This window comes from Macaca thibetana, chromosome 7 (genome assembly GCF_024542745.1).
Source record: "Macaca thibetana thibetana isolate TM-01 chromosome 7, ASM2454274v1, whole genome shotgun sequence".
NCBI lineage: Eukaryota > Metazoa > Chordata > Mammalia > Primates > Cercopithecidae > Macaca > Macaca thibetana.
In genome coordinates this window covers 52,142,692-52,161,755 of record NC_065584.1, presented here as the reverse complement: position 1 = coordinate 52,161,755, position 19,064 = coordinate 52,142,692, and the positions used below count along the sequence as shown (strand labels likewise).

The window sequence follows — 19,064 nt, the reverse complement described above, 5'->3', positions numbered from 1 at the left end:
GCATCCAAGTGGCTTGGATTTTTCCTTCCAATTGCTAGGTGTACTTGGACAAAAATGTACACATTTCAATGCTACATTCTGTTAGAAAAATTTACATGAAACTGGTTGATAGTCAATATAATATTGCTGATTTAAAGTTACATATCTTATTATTTATGCAAGTGACAAAAAAGATATCATAAGCAAAAATTATGTATAAATGAAACTTCACATTTTAGTTGTTTGTGTACCTAAAGATTTACACCTTGGGAGTGAACATAGTATTGGGGCATGTACATGGGAATTGGAGTCAAACAGCTCTAGGTTCAAGTACCAGTTTGTGAGCCTTGTGTCTTTGCACTAGTTAGTTACCCGTGTGAGCCTGTTACTACAATATGGGGTTGTTTCGAGGACCACATGAGCTAAGATATGTTAAACACCTGGCACAGTGCATATGCACAACAAATACTAGTTTCTCTGTCATCATTTAATACATTAGCTTCCATTTCACTGGCAGCCTTTGAGGATGGGAGACATTAAGGTGGTTTTAATCATGTTAAGTAATGTTACATAATAGCTTTACCTCTCCACCTACTTCTGCCTAAATTTCCCTTGAAAGACTACAGGGATGTCTTGAGACTGCATGAACAAAGTAGAAATTTCCTTCTGCTTGAATAAGATTTCTTGCAGCTATTATTTTAAAAAGTGGAAGAAGGCTGTTCCATTTATCTATTACATGACAAATTATAAAAAAAATTGCAAAAATTATTTTATTTGTATGGGGTCAGAATTCGGAGGGTTCAGAAACTCAGGCAGTGCTTGGTTAGGTGATATTTTTGCTCCATGTGGTATTAACTGGGGTCGCTTGGTGGCATTGAACTTGTAGCATGGATGGTCTGGAGTTCAAGAAGGCTTCATTTATATTTCTGCCATCTTGGTGGGAACAGTTGGAAGATGGTCCAGCTGAACCCCTCTCCCACCCAGTGTAGTCTCAGGGCCTCTCTACACGGTTTTTCCAGCAAGATGTATGAACTTTTTACATGGATCTAAGAGGCAGTGAGTGGAACTACCTGTCTTATATAGCCTGGACCCAGAAGTTGGCAAAGCATCACTTCTGCCATATTCATTGGTCACAGCAGTCACGGAATCCTTCTAGATTCAAGAGGGAGGTCTATAGATCCCACCTGTCATGCAATGAGTGGCAGATAATTTTCAGTCACCTTTAATCTGTTATGAAAGCACATGCTTGAAGATACAGGTCAAAGGAGCACAGTGCAGACCTTTATGAAGCACCTTTCTGTGACAGATACTTTGCTAGAATAGCTGATGACCTCTAGATCTGCAGCCGAAGAAGTTTCGAGGAACTTTCCCTCTCCATTACTTGGGTGAAAGTGGACCTGGAATCCTCCAGTTGCTTCCATCATACTTTCATTTCTGCCATCCCTGATCTTGTGGAGTCAAGAGATATAATCTGTTACTCATGCATTACTCAAATCTCTACACAAGTCACCACTTATGGGAAAACTACCCTAGTCAAAACAGGAATAGCCAGCTTGTCCTCCATCTGCAGGACAGGAATGTATTATTTGTCTTTAAAACTTTCCCCAAACTCAGAAGAAAGCGTTGTTACATGCAAAAAATTCAGAAGACAGTCTTCAGTAAATTGCAATTTTGTTAAATTAAGAAAAAAAAGGATGTGAGCTCTTTAGGTAACAGTATTTAGACTTTATAGTTTTCAATAAAATTTAATTTATTAGTTGTTGCAACTAGAGGTACCTCAGATGCTGGGTGTGTTGCTAATCCTTTTTAACAAGTTAGTTGTTGGTTTCAGTGGCATTGGAGGGTAGTAAATAGCAGGCAAAGTTAATTATATCTTAGGTTAATTATATGTGTTAACTATAGCTAATTACATTATATTATACTACACTTCAAAACCTGGAGGGTTGGTGTTAATTCATAATAGGGCGTGCCTATTATGCATAACACTAGAGATGCATAGTATTTCTAGTGAATTTTTTTTTTTTTTTTTTTATAAGACAGTCTTGCTCTGTTGGCCAGGCTGGAGTGTGGTGGTGCCATCTCTGTTTACTGCAACCTCCGCCTCCCAGGTTCAAGAGATTCTCCTGCCTCAGTCTCCCTAGTCGCTGGGATTACAGGCGTGCACCACCATGCCCGGCTAAGTTTTGTATTTTAGTAGAGTTGGGGTTTCGCCATGTTGGCCAGGGTGGTCTCGAACTCCTGACGTCGGGTGATATGCCCAGCTCGGCCTCCCAAAGTGCTGGGATTACAGATGTGAGCCACTGCGCTCAGCCTCTAGTAAATCTTTTTGTTTTTATGTGAATAAATAGAAAGCTTATAAAAAATAAAGCATTCAACCACTTCCCTTTCAATAGTCAAAGTTTAAACGCCAGAAAAGCTGAAATAGGTGATACAAAGTCATCCTTTAATATAGGCAGCAGTATATTTTGAGAAAATCCTAAACTCCACTTACTGTCTGTCTGTCTTACAAGTGCACCAAAATATTATTGCCTGTAACTGACATTGCGGTTTTACTGGTCAGGAAAATATGATTTTTTAATTCTAATCTAAAACCTGCTTTAGTACTAACCTGAGGAAATTACATGGTTGTCTGTAAGCTAATCAAGAGCCCTTAAACTCCATTACATAAATGATACACTTCCCCTTTGTATTAAGGGACTAATGGCTTCGCTTTTCAACAAAGCTGGATCTTCTGGCACACGCTCAGAAGATAGCCAGTACTTCAGAGATAGATTGCTTTGAGGGCTCTGGAGCCGCTGAGGGGCACAGTAATCCTAATGAGAAAGGAAAAAGAGGACGCCTCTGGAGTTAAAATAAGACAGAATGCATCTGTGGAGAACGGTGACTGAAGACTGGCAGAATTCTCAATATCTCAGGCCACTTATACAGCGCGCAGTTTTCATTTGTATTTTGGAGGTGCTCTAGAAAACTTAGAAATGATTAGAATAAAAAGTATAGATACTTTTAACCAGCCCATGTGCAGGAAATTCTGTTGGTGTAGAAACGGTTCTGCTGTTCATTTCTTAATTGCTTCTGTTCCGACTTTGTCAGATGTAGGGCGAGGTGGTGGTGGTGGTGAGTCCTAATTTTTTGTATCTCTATGCAGTCTGGAAGCGTTTGGATTATTTTAAACCTTCATAACATTTGCGGAGAGCTTGGAGTGTTTTGTACATGTAGTGGGGCAGTGCCTGGCCTCCTGTGAGAGATTGATCATCTATAAACAATCCACACAAAACTCACTTGCCAGTGGACCGGGAGGATCGCTGCCATCCTTTCAGCAAAGAGCTAAACGAATAAGCAGAGATCCGGGCCCATCCATCCTCGCGCAGCAGTTTCTAAATTTTTACCTCGGCTTTATGAATGGCTACCAGCTGGCAGACACAACACTTTCATAATATTTGCACACAATTTATTTGGGTCGCTGTCTTTTCTTTCCTTTTTTTTTTGAGAGAAACGGAGAGTCGCACTCTCTCGCCCAGGCTGGAGCCCAGAAGTGAGATCTCGGCTCACTGCAACCTCCGCCTCCTGGATTCATGCGATTCTCCTGCCTCAGCTTCCCAAGTAGCTGGGGCTACAGGCGTGCGCCACTATGCCCAGCTAATTTTTTGTATATATGTATTTTTTTGTAGAGACGGAGTTTCACTACATGTTGGCCAGGCTGGTCTCGAACTCCTGACCTCAGGTGATTCGCCTGCCTCGGCCTCCCAAAGTACTGGGATTACAGGCGTGAACCACCGTGCCCGACCATTATGTGGGTCGCTTTCTAATTTCTTTCTCCGTTTGTAGCTAGCGTTGCCCGAAGGAGATTTCAGAGATCCCCTGGAGAAAGGGACGGGGGATGTCGTTTTCCAGTAATTTCAGGGGGTAAATCTAGTGCCGTTTGCTTAAGTTAAAAGAAAGGCGTGGGGAGCCAGGTGGTGCCCTGGAAGGAGCGTCGCGCAAGACGAGACCAATCTCCGGGACAGGGGAGAGCGGGGCTACTGAACGCAGGAGATTCCGCGGAGCCTCCAGCTCCTGAACGTCCACCTTCGGCCCAGTTTTGGGACGCGGTCTCGGGAGGAAAGCCCGGAATCCCGAGCCGGCCAGCCGCGAGCTGCGGGTACCGGAGCGTGTGGGCAGGCGCGCGAAGGCAGAGGCGGGCGGGCGTCTGTCCCTTTAAGGGGCCGGTCTCCCGGCGCCGCCGGCCCAGACGCCGGGACGTGCCGGGGCCGCCCCGCCCCGAAGCCGCCCGTTTCCTGCCGAGCGGCGCGACGGCACCTGAGCGACTGCGGCGGCGGCGGCGGCTGCGGCGCCTCGGAGCGGGCGGCCCGGGCTGTAGTGCCGGCGCCGCCGCGTCTTCCCGGTCTCCTTCCCCGGCCGCACAGGGTGAGGGAGAGCAGGCCGCACCGGGCCGGGCACCGGCTGCAGGGAGCGCGGGGGGAGGCGGCGCCGGCCGCGGGGTCCTGGGGCAGGCGGGAGGGCCGCGCCGGGCGGGGGGGCGCGGCCGCGGGGTCCGGACGCCGCCCGCTGGGTAGGCCTCGGGCATCCGGTCGCCGCCGCCGGGCTCCTGCTGGGGCCGGGACGCCGCAGGGGGCGGGCTCGGAGGGACCTCCTCGTCCTCGCGGGGCCGCCCCGGGTCCGACCCCGGCTCTGTCGCGGCGCCCGGGGCGCGGCCGAGGGATACCCCCCTTCTCCCCAAGGACGACTCTCCCGAAGGCGAGGTCGACCCAAGAGGGCCCTGGGGTGACCGAGGCACCTATTTTTAGCCAGGCCTGAGGGCCCCAGGAGGGAAGGCGGATTACCGCCTCCTCGGTCGGTGGACGGAGGCAGCGCGTCTCCGGCGGCGTCCCCGGGCCGGAGCTGGGCCACGCTTACGCCATGCTGGAATTCCAGTCTTCGCCGCTGCCTCCGGCGGCCTGGGCGCTCGCCCCCTTCCCCGGCGCCCCTCCCTCTGCCCTTTGCGAGTCCCTAGGTCAGGGCGGGAGGCGGTTGGGCACGGAAAGCAGCGTTGCGGGGACTTTGGAAAAATCCGTGGACCACCCTCGACACCGGCGAAGTTATCCCTTCCTCTCCCCGAGGGGTGTGTCTTCTTAGCGATTCGGCCTGACCCCTTCAGTTTCCAACAGTGAGACTTTTGGCCTTGGGGACCTCGCCGGAAAACTACACGGGAAGTCTAGAGAAGTCGTCTGGCTCTCAGCCATACGCCTGGTGTGGGATGTGCAGCCCCGCACGCTGGCGGTGAAGGCGCTGGGTGCACTAGAAGTGGGCAGCCCCGGACGCGGGCAGCGGCGTCCCAGCCTGGCCCAGCTGCACCTTGACTAGGTTAGGTTAAAAGTAAGCTGTTCGATGTTGGCCCTTCTTTCTTCTGGGAGGAAGGGGGAATCTAAATTCAGAACTGTGTTGTCAGACGAATTCCTTAGCAGCTATTTAAGTTAGTAGTGCTTAAAGAGCTACAATTGAAGTTAACTGTTAAGTTGTGTGTGTGTGTGTGTGTGTGTGTGTGTGTGTGTTTTGAGATGACTTTGTGGAAAGCCTTGATAAATGTAGTCACCCATAGCCAGCCTAGCCGAAGATAAGCATCTTCCGGTGAACTAAACGTTCTGAATTGTATAGGAGTTAACTTAAAGTTAGAAGTTTTGCTAAATGAGGTTGCATTTGTTTTCCTTAGCTTACTTACCTAGCAGGCTAATGGCAACAGTGTCTCCAGTTTGGTCCAGAGCAATTGCTGGTGAGACTGGGGATAATGTTCCCAGGAATAACACTAAATTACTCTTTGAGTATTTTGTGTAGACATGCCTTGCAGTAGACTTTCATATTTGATGTGTTGCCTGTTAAAAAAGGCTCTTTTTTTTTCTCCCCCTTTTTCCTTTTGTCTTTATTTTAGGGATCTAACCTGAAATAGCTGGGTCTGTTGATGAGTTCCCCTTCCACCTCAACATTGAGTTTCAAATGTCTCTTCTAATTTTTTAGCCTTCAGCAGACATAACAATACCTTGGCTAGTGAGCTTAGAGAATAAGGTGTTCTACTTAATTTACTTGAGGCTGATAATGAATTTGAAAATATAACGAGATATATTGAAAAATTTTCTTAATACTTGAAAATTATAAAGAATATCAAGTATTTAACTCTTAATGATTCAGGGTCAGCATTATGAAGAGACATTTACAATTTTGTTTCCAATTTAGATCTTTATATGTTCTTTTAATACCAGTAGTCTCTTCTGTTTGATACTGTGTTTTTCCCTAAAAATGCCTCACTTCAGGCTCCCTTCTAGTTTATAGACGTTAATCTGCTTTTGGTAGGGAGATCGTTTTAATAATTATATTTTTAATATCAGTCAATATGGCTTTTTAAAAGAGCCTAAAAAGTGAAAACCTTTTTGAGGCTTAACTTCTAAAGAACCCATATTAAGATTGTCGCTGTTGTTAAGTTCTTAACTTGAATTTTAGGTTATGGTTAAAAGTTCTTAATCAGCCTGTAATGGTTAAGATGACACGTAGAATACTGAATCATAATTTTTTAAATAAAAGTTGAATGTGTCTTATACATTTAATATGTGTAAGTTAAGTTCTTAACTTGAATGGAAGATGTATTTTTAATTGTGTGCTTATAATTTTTATAGCAAATGAAGTTTTAACCTAAAAGATCTCCAATGCTGTGTTAAAATATAAAATGGTTGATGAACTTAAATGGTTCTAGGAAGGTTTTGGTTCTCTTGGGAATCTGACCTGCTATGTAATAAGGAAATGAGAAAAATCATGCTTTGCAAGATCATTCATATATTTGAGAATACACCTTATGACTTGCTTGTTCTCTGTACTGTTTTTAGTGACTTTGAAGGTAAATCCAGAGTATACTTAGAGGATAGAAGCAAGTAACTATTTCTCTAGAAGTGACATTGATGATCACTCATGCCCAAAGAGAATTGCATTTCATTGCTTCCTCTTTCAGTTCCTGTGAACATGACTTTGAGTGTCCCAATCAAAAAATGTAATTCATTTTCAAATCACCGGGAAAACATTGGTCTAGATGAGATTATAAACCTTTTCCCCACCTCTGTAAATAGAAAATTAATCAGTAAGGGGAAGAACGTTATGTGCTGTGAACTAAGGAGTTTAATATAACCTGTGTCTGAGGTCTAGAGAAAGAGAAATAATGACAGTTTACAACTGTGCCAGGCTGTTGTGCTTGAATGTGTTTTTGGTCTTTGACAGAGGTAGCAGTGAAAACTAGGCTATTTTTCTTTTTTAAAAAATGGTACAAGCTTTTAATTGGTTTTATGTTAAAATAGGCAAGATATACTTTTAATTCTAACAATAGTTTTGTCGATACTCTGATAGGAAAAATAATATTCCTAGGAAATGTATAAGACATAACCTAAAAAAAGTTGTGATTTAGTATTTTACGAGTCATCCTAACTACTACAGGATGATTAAAACTGTTCCATAACTTAAATATGGTTTCAGCAAAGTGATTTATACACTAAATTTAATTTGTTTGTGCTCTTCTTCCAGGACATTCTGCTTTTTGGGCTGTCTCATTACTAATTGCTTTGTTAGTTCTGTCTTACGTCTTCTACTCTTAAAGTTGACTTGCTCAGTCCTTGTTTCACTTTTCTTTTTATATTCCTCTGACAGTCTTATCCAGTGTCATGGTTTTAAATACCTATATGCTGATGGCTCCCATATTTATATTTCCAACCCAGACTTTCCACATATCCTGTTAGGCCTATCCACTTGGATGTGCAGTGGTCAGCTCCAACTAAACTTCCATATTTTTCCTCAAACATGTTTGATGTTTCCATCAAACATTCAGGTAAAAAAACGTTGGAGTCATCCCTGACTTACTTCTTTCACACTTGGCATTCTGTGCTCTGTCTTATCTTGAAAATATAACCAGAATCCAGTCAGTACTTATTGCCTCCACTGCTCACCAGCCTGGTCCAAGCCATTCTTATCTCTTACCTTGATTTCTGTAATTAACCTCCTAACTGATCTCGCTGCCTCTGTACTCTCTACAGTCTTTCCAACACAACAACCGGATCATATCACTTATTTTCTCAGAATGCTACAGTGACTTTCTCTATGCAGAGTGAAAGCTGAAGTTCTTATGTCCTTAAGGCCATACAGAATCTGGACACTTCCACTCTCCCCATTCCCCCTTACCTCTAAAATTAGCTACTATCTTCCCTCTGCTTATTTCCTCTGGCCCCATTGGCTTTCCTAGGGGCAGCTACATGTCAGACACTGCGCTAAACACTTAGGCTCCATCAATAAACAAAACAGACGAAAAGCGCTGCCCTGATAGAAGTTATGTAATAGTGTGTGTTTGAGGGCAAGGGGAAGAGATAATAAACACAATCAATGAGGAAATTATATACTGTTGACTTCTCCTGGCAAGAAGGTGACAAGTGCCATGGAGGAAACAGAGCTGTGTTTTATACTGGCTGCTGCCCCTCCTTAGATCAGTGTTTTTTCTGAAGATACATGCATGACTTGTTGTCTCCGTCCAGTCTTTGCTTTTTAAATGTCACTTTCTTAAAAAGATCTGCCTATTTTATTTAAAACTGCACTCCCCTAACGTCTGATTCTTGTACTTTGCTCTGTTTTCTTTATAGCATTTGTCACCTTCTGTTGTACTGTATAATTTCCTGGTTGTGTTTATTGTCTCTTCCCCATAACCCCCAAACAACAGTATTACATAGCTTCTATGAGGGTAGGCTTTTTCTCTGTTTTGTTTATTGATGACTCTTTAAGAGTTCAGAGCAGTGTCTAGCATGTAGCAGGTCCTCAATAAGGATTTGTTGAACGCAGTAATTAAATCCTGGCTGGGTGTGATGACTCACATCTGTAATGCCAGCACTTTGGGAGGCCAAGGTGTGTGGATTGCTTGAGCCCAGCAGTTTGGGACCAGCCTGGGCAACGTGGCAAAACCCCATCTCTCAAAAAAAATATAAAAATAGCCTGGCATGGTGGCGTGTGCCTGTGATCCTAGCTTTTTGGGAGGCTGAGGTGGGAGGATTGCTTGAGCCAGGAAGGTAGAGGTTGCAGTGAGCTGAGATCATGCGGACTGCACTCTAGCCTGGGTGACAGAGTGAGACTTCGTCTCAAAAAAACCAAAAAATCTCGCATTCCTTCCTTTGATGGATACCTCATTATTGGATACATGTGGTTTTCAGTTTGCTCCTTTACTCTTTCAGGGATGGTCAGAGCGGAAGAAAGTGGCATGGAGCCTTTGAGAATGATGTTAGAGTGTGGTGGAGACCGTCTTACATACCCCACATAATTAGGACCATTCGTTAGTTAATTCAAAAAATTGGTTAAAGCAAGGACTCAAAATATATGTGCACCTTAAATGTTTTCACTGAAAATATTTGATTTTACTTTTATTTACCTTTTTATTTGTACTGATTTCTTAAAATAAAGATTATCCTGATTTTCCTTTCATAGATTGTACTCTAAAAGCATTATCTATGATATCTAGTATTGGCTTCTTTAAAGTGCAATGAAAAGGTAGGAACTGGGAAACTCTCCAAGTACAAAATCTTTATAGATTTTTGCAGTTATTCGTCAAGGCCTTCCAAAGGATTTAATGCTGTTTTAATAGAAATAACACCTTTTGACTCTATTTTCTTTTTTTTTTTTTTTTTTTTTTTTTTTTTTTGAGACGGAGTCTCGCTCTGTCACCCAGGCTGGAGTGCAGTGGCCGGATCTCAGCTCACTGCAAGCTCCGCCTCCCAGGTTTACGCCATTCTCCGGCCTCAGCCTCCCGAGTAGCTGGGACTACAGGCGCCCGCCACCTCGCCCGGCTAGTTTTTTTTTTGTATTTCTTAATAGAGACGGGGTTTCACCGTGTTAGCCAGGATGGTCTCGATCTCCTGACCTCGTGATCCGCCCGTCTCGGCCTCCCAAAGTGCTGGGATTACAGGCTTGAGCCACCGCGCCCGGCCAGACTCTATTTTCATATTTGATAGATATATAGAAATAAGTAAGTAGGAGAGTAACCGCTAGCCAGAAACAGCTTTCTGAAGACACCAGCCTATGTATTTTTACAAAGGAGTAGAATGTCAGTTAATCCAGTGAGAGATCCTTTAAGACAGCTTCCACTTTGAATAGGTTTCATAGGGGCCGTAGGGTCATACCAGCCTGTGATTACTAGAGGAGAATGTTATTTACTTGTACTTCTTTATTTTGACTCTGAGTAACATCTACAATTAGTTATCAGAACTTACGTGAATTCAAGTAAGTGTCCATTGTCTATCAGGAGACATGATGTTACACTGCATTTTCACTGGAAAATGTGGGACAATTATTATTCTTACACATGAGTCATTGAGTTGTCAAGGAAACAGTCTGGTCTGGTATAATGAGCTGAAAGTCAGTAGTTAGGAGACCTATAGGTCTTAGACCTTATTAATTCTAAGGTTTTTTGCAAGTTCTTTATTGTCCAGTTCTTTAATTACATAATGTTCTGTGGGGTAGTAGAAACAGTGTGGGCACTAGGGAGTCTCAAGACCTTGGGCTTGAATTTAGTTTTGCTAATCAGTACCGCTTACTGCATGTGTGATCTTAACATATATTAACCTGCCTAAGGCTCATTAAGGAATTATCTTCAGTAGTTGCCTCATAAATGATAGCTAACATTGGAGTACATATTTGCTGTCAGACTCTAAATGCTTTATGTGCATTATCATATTTAATCCTCTCAACAACCTTATGAGGTAGGTACTATGTGGTGAAAACTAGGGAGACAAATAATTTGTTCAAAGACACAACAAATGTCTTTAGGAGGAGCCTTAATTTTAACTGAGGCATTCTGACTTAGAGCCCATTCTTACCCATTGAGCTGTTTTATAAGAATGCTTTCTGAAAAATAAAATGCCGTCCATGTGCAGCTGTCTACTGTTAGGCGTTACAAAGCTAAATTAAGGTTACTGTCTACTGTTAGGCGTTACAAAGCTAAATTAAGGTTACTGTCTACTGTTAGGCATTACAAAGCTAAATTAAGGTTATAAGGATTCCGCACCCCCCCCGCCCCCCCCAAAGGAATTAGAAGATTAATTCTTAAAACTAGTAATTTAAATTTAAAGACTTGAAGTTTTTCAAGTGGAGAAAATAGTAAAAGCTACCTAAAACACGTGCTATAAAATGTTTTAGTTATATGAAAAGCAGTAGATAGAATGTCATCCTTTTAGTTTCCAAGAAATTTTTCTGTTTCATTTCCTACATATGTTCATTATGAGTTACTCTTGTGTGATCTTACAGGCATTCCTCAATGACTACCTCAAAAAAGCCAACTCTGACCCTACCTAAAAATGCATACCCTCCCTATTCTTTGTCACAGCCTTATTTTTCTTCATTGCACCATCAGTCACAACCTGATGTTATAATATGCTTATTTCTTTCTTGGTATCTGCCTCACCTACAAGAATGTAAGTGAGGCAGGGACTGTTTTGTTCATCACTGTGAACTATGTGTTTGACACTTAGGTAGTGCTCAATTTGAATGAATGGATGGTCTGATGCTCGAAAATGATTGGGACTCATTGAGTCTTTTGCTTTACTTGCCATCCTTTATTAGCATGCCTAGCTGAGTAGTATTTGGTATGCCATATAAAGTGAAACTCTAAGAATAAGGGTTTCAGGTTTACTCTTGGGAGAGTGGAATGGAAAACAGTTTGAAACACAAATTTCAGCAAAATGCTTGTGCTTAGTCTCAGTTAATCTTGTTCATCAGTAATGTAAGTGTTCTGAGTGGAATCTCTACATAAATAATTCAGTGAATGCCTGTGTTTAGATCTAATTATCTTTTGAAATAAATTTGGACAAGCTAAGCTGTGCGCTGAAAACTCCCTAGTGTTCTGAACGCTGTGTTGCAGAACATTGAAGATGTTGCCTTAAATCTGTAATATCCACACAGGTTGAATTCACTTACGTGCTGCCAACCTTTACTTGCCCACTTTGTTAGGAAGTCATGTTCATTTGAAACGTTTCTGTAATTACTTTACGTAGTTTTCGTAATCTGGATCTCTTCAGGTTGGCTAAATGTCATGATTTCTGTGAAGGGAATGCCTCAAGCTTGTATTTAGTGCTCTTATTTCTGGGTACAGTTTCAGGTACTGTGCTGTATAATCTTTGTGCTTGGTACTCTATTGCTGGGGAGTCATTTCTTAAATAACTTCCAGTTTGACCTAGATGTTTGCTGTAATTTTAAGTTTAAATTGAATCCTTTTGTAAAAGTGGCTTGGTTCTTTTGCTCTTTTTTTTTTCTTTTAGTCTAAATAATTAGATTTAGTTTTAACTTGAAGTATTTCTGAGCTTGAAAATTTTTTCAAGTGAAAAATACAGCTGACCTTTGGACAATGTGGGAATTCGGGGCGCTAGCACCCTGTGCAGTCAAAAATTTTTGTATAACTTTTGACTCTTCAGAAACTTAACTACTAGTACCCTACTGTTGACTGGAAACCTTACCAATTACATAAATAGTCAATTAACATGTATATTGTATGTTATATGTATTATATACTGTATTCTTATAAAGCTAAAGAAAAGAAAATGCTAAGAAAATCAGGAGAGACTGTATTTACAATACTGTACTGTTTATTGATACAGTAAGTTTATATCATCTGTAAGATGAATCATCTGTCTGAAACAGTGAGCAACTGTAACTGCAGACCTCAGTCTATAGTACATATCAAGTAATTCAACTTTTCCTTGTCATGACTTTTCTCTGCTTCTTGGGAGCACTTCCAGCATTACTAGTGGCACTTGGCATGGGTCCCATGGTGTTATTCAGGGTTTATGGTGTTGTGCTAAAAATGATGAAAAATGTGCGAGAACTAAGATCACTTTTTACTGTGTTACTGTTACTGGAAGGACAGAATGCTCATGTGGAGATAATTAGAGTCATGGATAGGAGTCATGGATACTTCAGACACTTGAGCTCACAGTAATAGCAACAGGAGGTGGCTACAAAATTATTACAGTGATACAATATGTACTGCAGTTAATTTTATGCAGTTGTGATTTAGTAGTATATCTTTATATTTGTTTACATTTCCTTCTATTGCAAATGGCACCATGTACAGTCACCATATAGGGTCTGGTTTGTGTTTGTGTAAGTTTTGATAAATTTTAACTTTATAATTTGTGTATATTTTATGGTAGTAAATTATAAAATAGACTGGTATCTACATATATTTTATGCATTCATGACATGCCTTTTTCTTAATTTTTTCAATATTTGTAGGCTATGGTTTCTCTGCGAGTTTTTTTCAAATTATTGCATTCTCCAAAAAATTTTCCAATGTAGTTACTGAAAAAATCTACATGAAGTGGACCCATATGGTTTAAACCCATAATGTTCAAAGGTCAGTTATATATTCAAGATTAGCCTTGGAATTATATGTAAAATACAGCCCAGGCATTTACCTTGTCTGAGGTTTTGGGGAGAAAAGAAGTAATTCATAAATATAAGTTAGTTGTAAAGTGATGAAAGCCGAATTTTTGTCTGCTCGTCTAAGATTAATTACCTGGCATAAATTGGTAGTTATATTTCATATTCTTTCAGTGTTATGTAACCTTTATTTAAGCAGAAAGTCCTGACAGCATTCAAAATAACATACTACTTTTGGTATAAAGAGATTCTTTTTTTTTGAAACGGCGTCTCGCTCTGTCACCCAGGCTGGAGTGCAGTGGTGCAATCCTGGCTCACTGCAACCTCTGACTCATTGGAACCTCTGATTCACTGCAACCTCCACCTCCTGGGCTCAAGCGATTCTACTGCCTCCCAAGTAGCTGGGATTACAGGCACCTTCCACCAAACCTGGCTAATATTTGTATTTTAGTAGAGATGGGGTTTTGTCTTGTTGGCCAGGCTGGTCTCGAACTCCTGACCTCAAGTGATCCGCCCGCCTTAGCCTCCCAAAGTGCTGAGATTACAGGCATGAGCCACCATGCTGGGCCAGAGATTCCTTAATTGTTATTCTTGGTTACTATATTTATCTGATTTCTTTTCTTTTTTTTTTTTTTTTTGAGATGGAGTCTTGCTCTGTCGCCCAGGCTGGAGTGCAGTGGCACGATCTCGGCTCACTGCAACCTCTGCCTGCAAGCGTTTCTCCTGCCTCAGTCTCTGAGTAGCTGGGATTACAGGCATGCACCGCCACGTCCAGCTAATTTTTATATTTTTAGTAGAGACAGGGTTTCACCATGTTGGCAAGGCTGATCTTGATCTCCTGACCTTGTGATCCACCTGCCTTGGCCCGGGATATTCTTTCATCATGTTGTATGTAGCTCTAACTGATTTGGCTACTTCATGTATGAATATTTTACAACCTGTTTCCTGTTGTTGGACATTTGGGTTTCTAGGTATTTTTGTTGTTAGTATACACAGTGCTACTAGGAACACCTTGAATAGCATAGGTCTCTTTATTGCACTTGTGTCTCTAGGATACTGTTTTTTTTCAAACTTTTTGTTACCACTCACAGTAAGAAACACATTTTAAATTATTACTCATTATATTATCAGGTATACTATTCCATGCTATTCTGTTTCATTAAAACTAAAAACACTAGTCAAGACCTAAGTTTTATGCTAATCGCTAATGATACTAGAGTGTAGATAGTTTTAGGGCTTATAACTAGCTAGAAATAGAATTGCTGGATTGTAGGAGACATATATTTTCAACCTTACTAGTTAGTGCTAAATTGTTTTCTTTCCAATATAAATGTTCCAGTTTATTCCTGTCACCAGTGTATATGTGTGATGGCTCCACATTCTTCCCTATACATGATAATGGCAGAAACCAGTTAGCCTATTGTGTGTGAATTGATACATTATATGTCTTTGCATTTCTTTCTTTCTTTTTTTTTGAGACGAAATTTTGCTCTTGTCGTCCAGGCTGGAGTGCAGTGGTGCGATCTTGGCTCATCGCAGCCTCTGCCTCCCGAGTTCAAGCGATTCTCCTCCCTCAGCTGGGATTACAGGCATGCGCCACCACGCCTGGCTAATTTTGTATTTTTAGTAGAGATGGGGTTTCTCCATATTGGTCAGGCTGGTCTCCCGACCTCAGGTGATCTGCCTGCCTTGGCCACCCAAAGTGCTGTGATTTACAGGCGTGAGCCACTGCGCCTGGCCTTACGTTTCTGATTAATGAGACAAAACATATTTTCAGTGTTTGCTGGGCACTAGTTTCCTTTTCTCTGAAATGACTGTTCATTTTTCTGTTGGGTTTATTTTTTTTTTTGGGTGGCAAGATTTCTTCATATGTTCTGAATACTAATTCTTTGCCACTTATGTGTTATAAATGTCTTCCTACTTTGTGGCTTGTCTTCTGACTTTCCTATGGTGTCTCTATTAAAAGGTAAAAATTTTAATGTATAATTAAATTTTCCTTTTATAATTTGTACTTTGTGTCTAGTTTAAGAAATTCTTCTCTGCCTCACGGTTATGAAGATGTTCTCACATGTTGTCTTCTAAAGTTTTATGTTGTCTCACAGTTCTTTCCTTTGAATTGATTTTTGTTTCTTCCCCTTTGTGCTGTTTTCTTTTCTCCAAGGTTTCCACTGCTTACTGTTTCAGTTTTTAAGGGCTAAAATGTGTTTATTTATAGATGCTTTGAAATAATACTTTGACTATGAGGTTGTTTTGAGGATTGCATCTACAACTTACTTTTAGAGTCACAAGAAAATAATTGCAAGTGGCCCTTGAACAACATAGGTTTGAACTGCATGGGTCCATTTATGCGTGGCGCAGGATGGTGAAACCTGAGTAGATGGGCTATTTGACTTGACTATGGGCAGATTTTGGTATATCTGTGTGTGTCCTGTAACCAATTTTTGATGCATACTGAGGGATGACTGTATGTTTTTAGAAAGAAACTTTGGATAGTTATTCAGTAAACTTTGAAGTCCCTCCTCCAGTCCCTAGTTGACATCCTAAGTGTTTTGTAAATATTTGACAGTGATGCCAGTGTTTGCATGTGGTTTTCTTAAATTGTTTTGCACATATATTGTGAAGTAGATCTTTGTGCTTGGTATTTTGAATAAATATGGACAAACTTCTGTGTATCCAGCTGGTACTCAGAGTGTACTTACAGTATGAGGAATCAAATCCTTAATTTTGAAAAATTCTTACCTCTTTAAATATTGCTTCTTTTATTTTCACTTTTCTCACTTGTTAGACCTGTCTTGGAGTCTTAGTTTATCCCGTGTCTTTGATTGTTCTATCATTTTTTTCTCTTCTCTGTGCTTCATGCTAGGTGAATTCATTACTGTCTAGCAATTTACCATTTTATTTTTCTATTTTGTCTAGAGTGTGTTGTATCTGTTGAGTCTATATGCCAGTATCTATAATTTTCATATTTTAGATTTGGAATTGCTTTTTCATAATCACCGGTTTCAATTCTCTTTTTGTTTGACAACCCTTTTGCTACTTAGAAAATCTCTATCTCTTCCTTTAACATGTTCAAATTAAAAAATCTTTGTCAGACCATTTCATAAAACATCTGACGTGAATTCATGTTTTTATATGATTGTTTTTTCTCATTAAATTTCTTGCTATGTTTTGGATTAAAAAAAAACCTGGTTTTAACATTGGACAGACTCATTATTTTGATGACTTTTGTGTTCAAATCAAAACCCTGATATTTAATCTTGTTTTTGAGGTTACGAATTGATCAGAAATAGACACCCCCCCCCAAAAAAAAAAAACTTGTTAAACACTGTGAGGGTACTATTAACAAAATTCACACTGGGAAACTCTCTAGGACTAGCTGCCTGGTTTTTGTTTTTTTTTTTCCCTCCCCAACTAAAAGTTCTAAGAATTGTAAGAAACTGAAAATGAAGAGATAGGTATAGTAGGTGAAAGGAGACAAGAAATATACCAGTCAAGGAATAACAAAATACTTACAAAGCAATTGGGGAATGTGAACGAATGCTAGCTTTGTATTAAGGAATTATTAATTTTTAATTTGCTATGACATTGGATGTTTTGTTATCTTTTTTTTTTTCTCCAGGCTTGGAGCTTCTATAAAGTTATAGCTCTGGATTTGCAGTGTCATTGTTTTTCTCCCCTCTCTTGCCCTCTCCTTTTTTACCTTTTTATTTTTTTAAAACCTCTTTTTACAAGCTGTGCAAATCCTGACCCCTTGGCATCAGGCAGTGAACCTGGTTCTGTTTTATTGCTGTTACTTTTAGGAGCTGAACTATCCAGCCATCTTCCTGGTTCCTTCTTCCCTCTACTCCACTTAAGATATGGGTTGCTACTTTGAATTTTTATTGCATTTCATCCCACTATGATGTTTATCTTAGTTTTGAGTTTAGCCGTATCTTTTAAATCATTTCCTTTTATATTCTTGCAAAAGGTTGGTGCAAAAGTAGTATTTCACACCATTATTAAGTTATTTGGAGTAGGAGGATCCTTATTGGAAGTCTTTATCTTCATTTCTATCTTAGTCTTACTTGTTTTTTGAATCCCAGCTTGTGTATCCTGAGTAGTATTCATAGTGTATCCTGAGCGCTCTAGTTCAGTGATCTTTTCCCTTCCTTTGCACAAATCTGTCTTTTAATCTTGTTGAATATTATTCAGCTCTACAGAACACATCTGATATTAGCATCACACTGATTTATGATGATATAATAATTAGTTAGAATCCTTAAGTCTTGAAATGCGATTCTTGCTTTTGCTGCTTGATCTTACTCATCTTGTGTTTCTTCATTCTGTTTTGGAGTTGCTATTCCCACTCAAGCAGAGTAGATTTTTTTTTTTTTTTTTTTTTTCCGTTTTTTGAGTTTGGACTGGGATCCGTTGTTGTCTGAAATATTTTTGCTTGTTGTCTCCAACTTGAAAGTCACATATTCAATGTTTTGAATTTATTTTCTTGAAAACCCTGCTGGTAATTTAAAAGCTATTAAATGAAAGCATATTTCCATTAATTTTAGTAGGGAATTATGATGCAATATTTCATCCCAAACAGTTCTCACATGTAGGTAAATATTAATCTAACAATGAAGACAAGTTTGTGTAGGTATAAACAAGTTGAAAGTAAATACACTTTATACATAAAATATAATGTATATTGAAGGCTAATTGTATTTGCCAAAGGAGAAAGAAAATTTGATGGTGGATGGTAGTCTGGTTGGTAGGGTGTCACTTTTTGGAAAGTCTGTTTCTTCTATATTGTGTTTTTTCACCAATTCATGTGTTCTGGAGTTCAGAGTTGTCTTGCATTCAGTCTGCACTTAAGTTGTCTGCGCAGAAAAGCACCACTAGGGCAATAACAGATAAACACAAGTTGTTTAAAACACGGGAAATGGAACGCAAGCAGAAAAGACAGAGTTGTAGGAGCTAGAAGCTCATTGACTTTCTTGCTCTGCGTATATACACAAAGCATATCTAGGTTCATCCAGTATACTGTATGTGCAGTATAGATCTGTTGCATATGATATACGCTGACGGGAAATAATTATGTTGAATAAAACATTGATTGTGTCTTTGCCTGAAATCATAAATGTTGAAATTTCACTCTATAGAATATTTATTTTGTGTGTGCTTAGGTAAACAGTCACTAATACCAAAAAAGGTCATTGCTTGAAAAGTGGTAATTTTCAAGAGCCATTTTGATGAAAACCAGTTAAATGAACAGCTGATTATGTGGGGTAAGTTTGTAGACTTAATAACTGATATTCCAGCTTATCTGAACTAGTTGTCAGAATTTCTGCTATTCTAACCAGGTAGCTCAAAGAGTAACACAGGATAATACAAATCTTATTTTCTGAAACCTTTCATTGGTTTGCCCTTTGTTCTCATCCACATTTGTGAACTGGCAAGATTATCTTTAAGTAATCGATTAAAATGTTAGTAAGGTTAGGCTAAGAACCGAGTTTTTTTTGTACATTGTTAAGGTACTTTCTAAACATTAATTGGCAACTTTGGGATATTATTGTTTAACCTTTTAAATATTCTCCAATTTATGCCACTATTCAGCCATGTTCAGGATTTATCAATCTTGTCACCAAGGATAGCTTGTTTATTGACTGTTCTGACAAAATCAGACATTCCATAATGTG

At 40.1% G+C, this 19,064-nt stretch overlaps 2 protein-coding genes across 18 annotated transcripts in view; one reads left to right on the top strand and one right to left on the bottom strand.

Annotated features, from left to right (window-relative positions):
• ATG14 (autophagy related 14) overlaps nt 1-19,064 on the bottom strand; it is a 457,705-nt gene that overhangs the window by 205,118 nt on the left and 233,523 nt on the right. The gene's annotated exons all lie outside the window — the stretch shown is intronic.
• The window catches only part of KTN1 (kinectin 1), a 160,787-nt gene continuing 145,934 nt past the window's right edge, over nt 4,212-19,064 (top strand). For all 17 annotated transcript variants that reach the window (XM_050798211.1, XM_050798224.1, XM_050798216.1 and 14 more), the window contains exon 1: nt 4,212-4,383. The gene's annotated coding sequence lies outside the window, so the exon portion shown is untranslated. The remainder of the gene's footprint in view (nt 4,384-19,064) is intronic.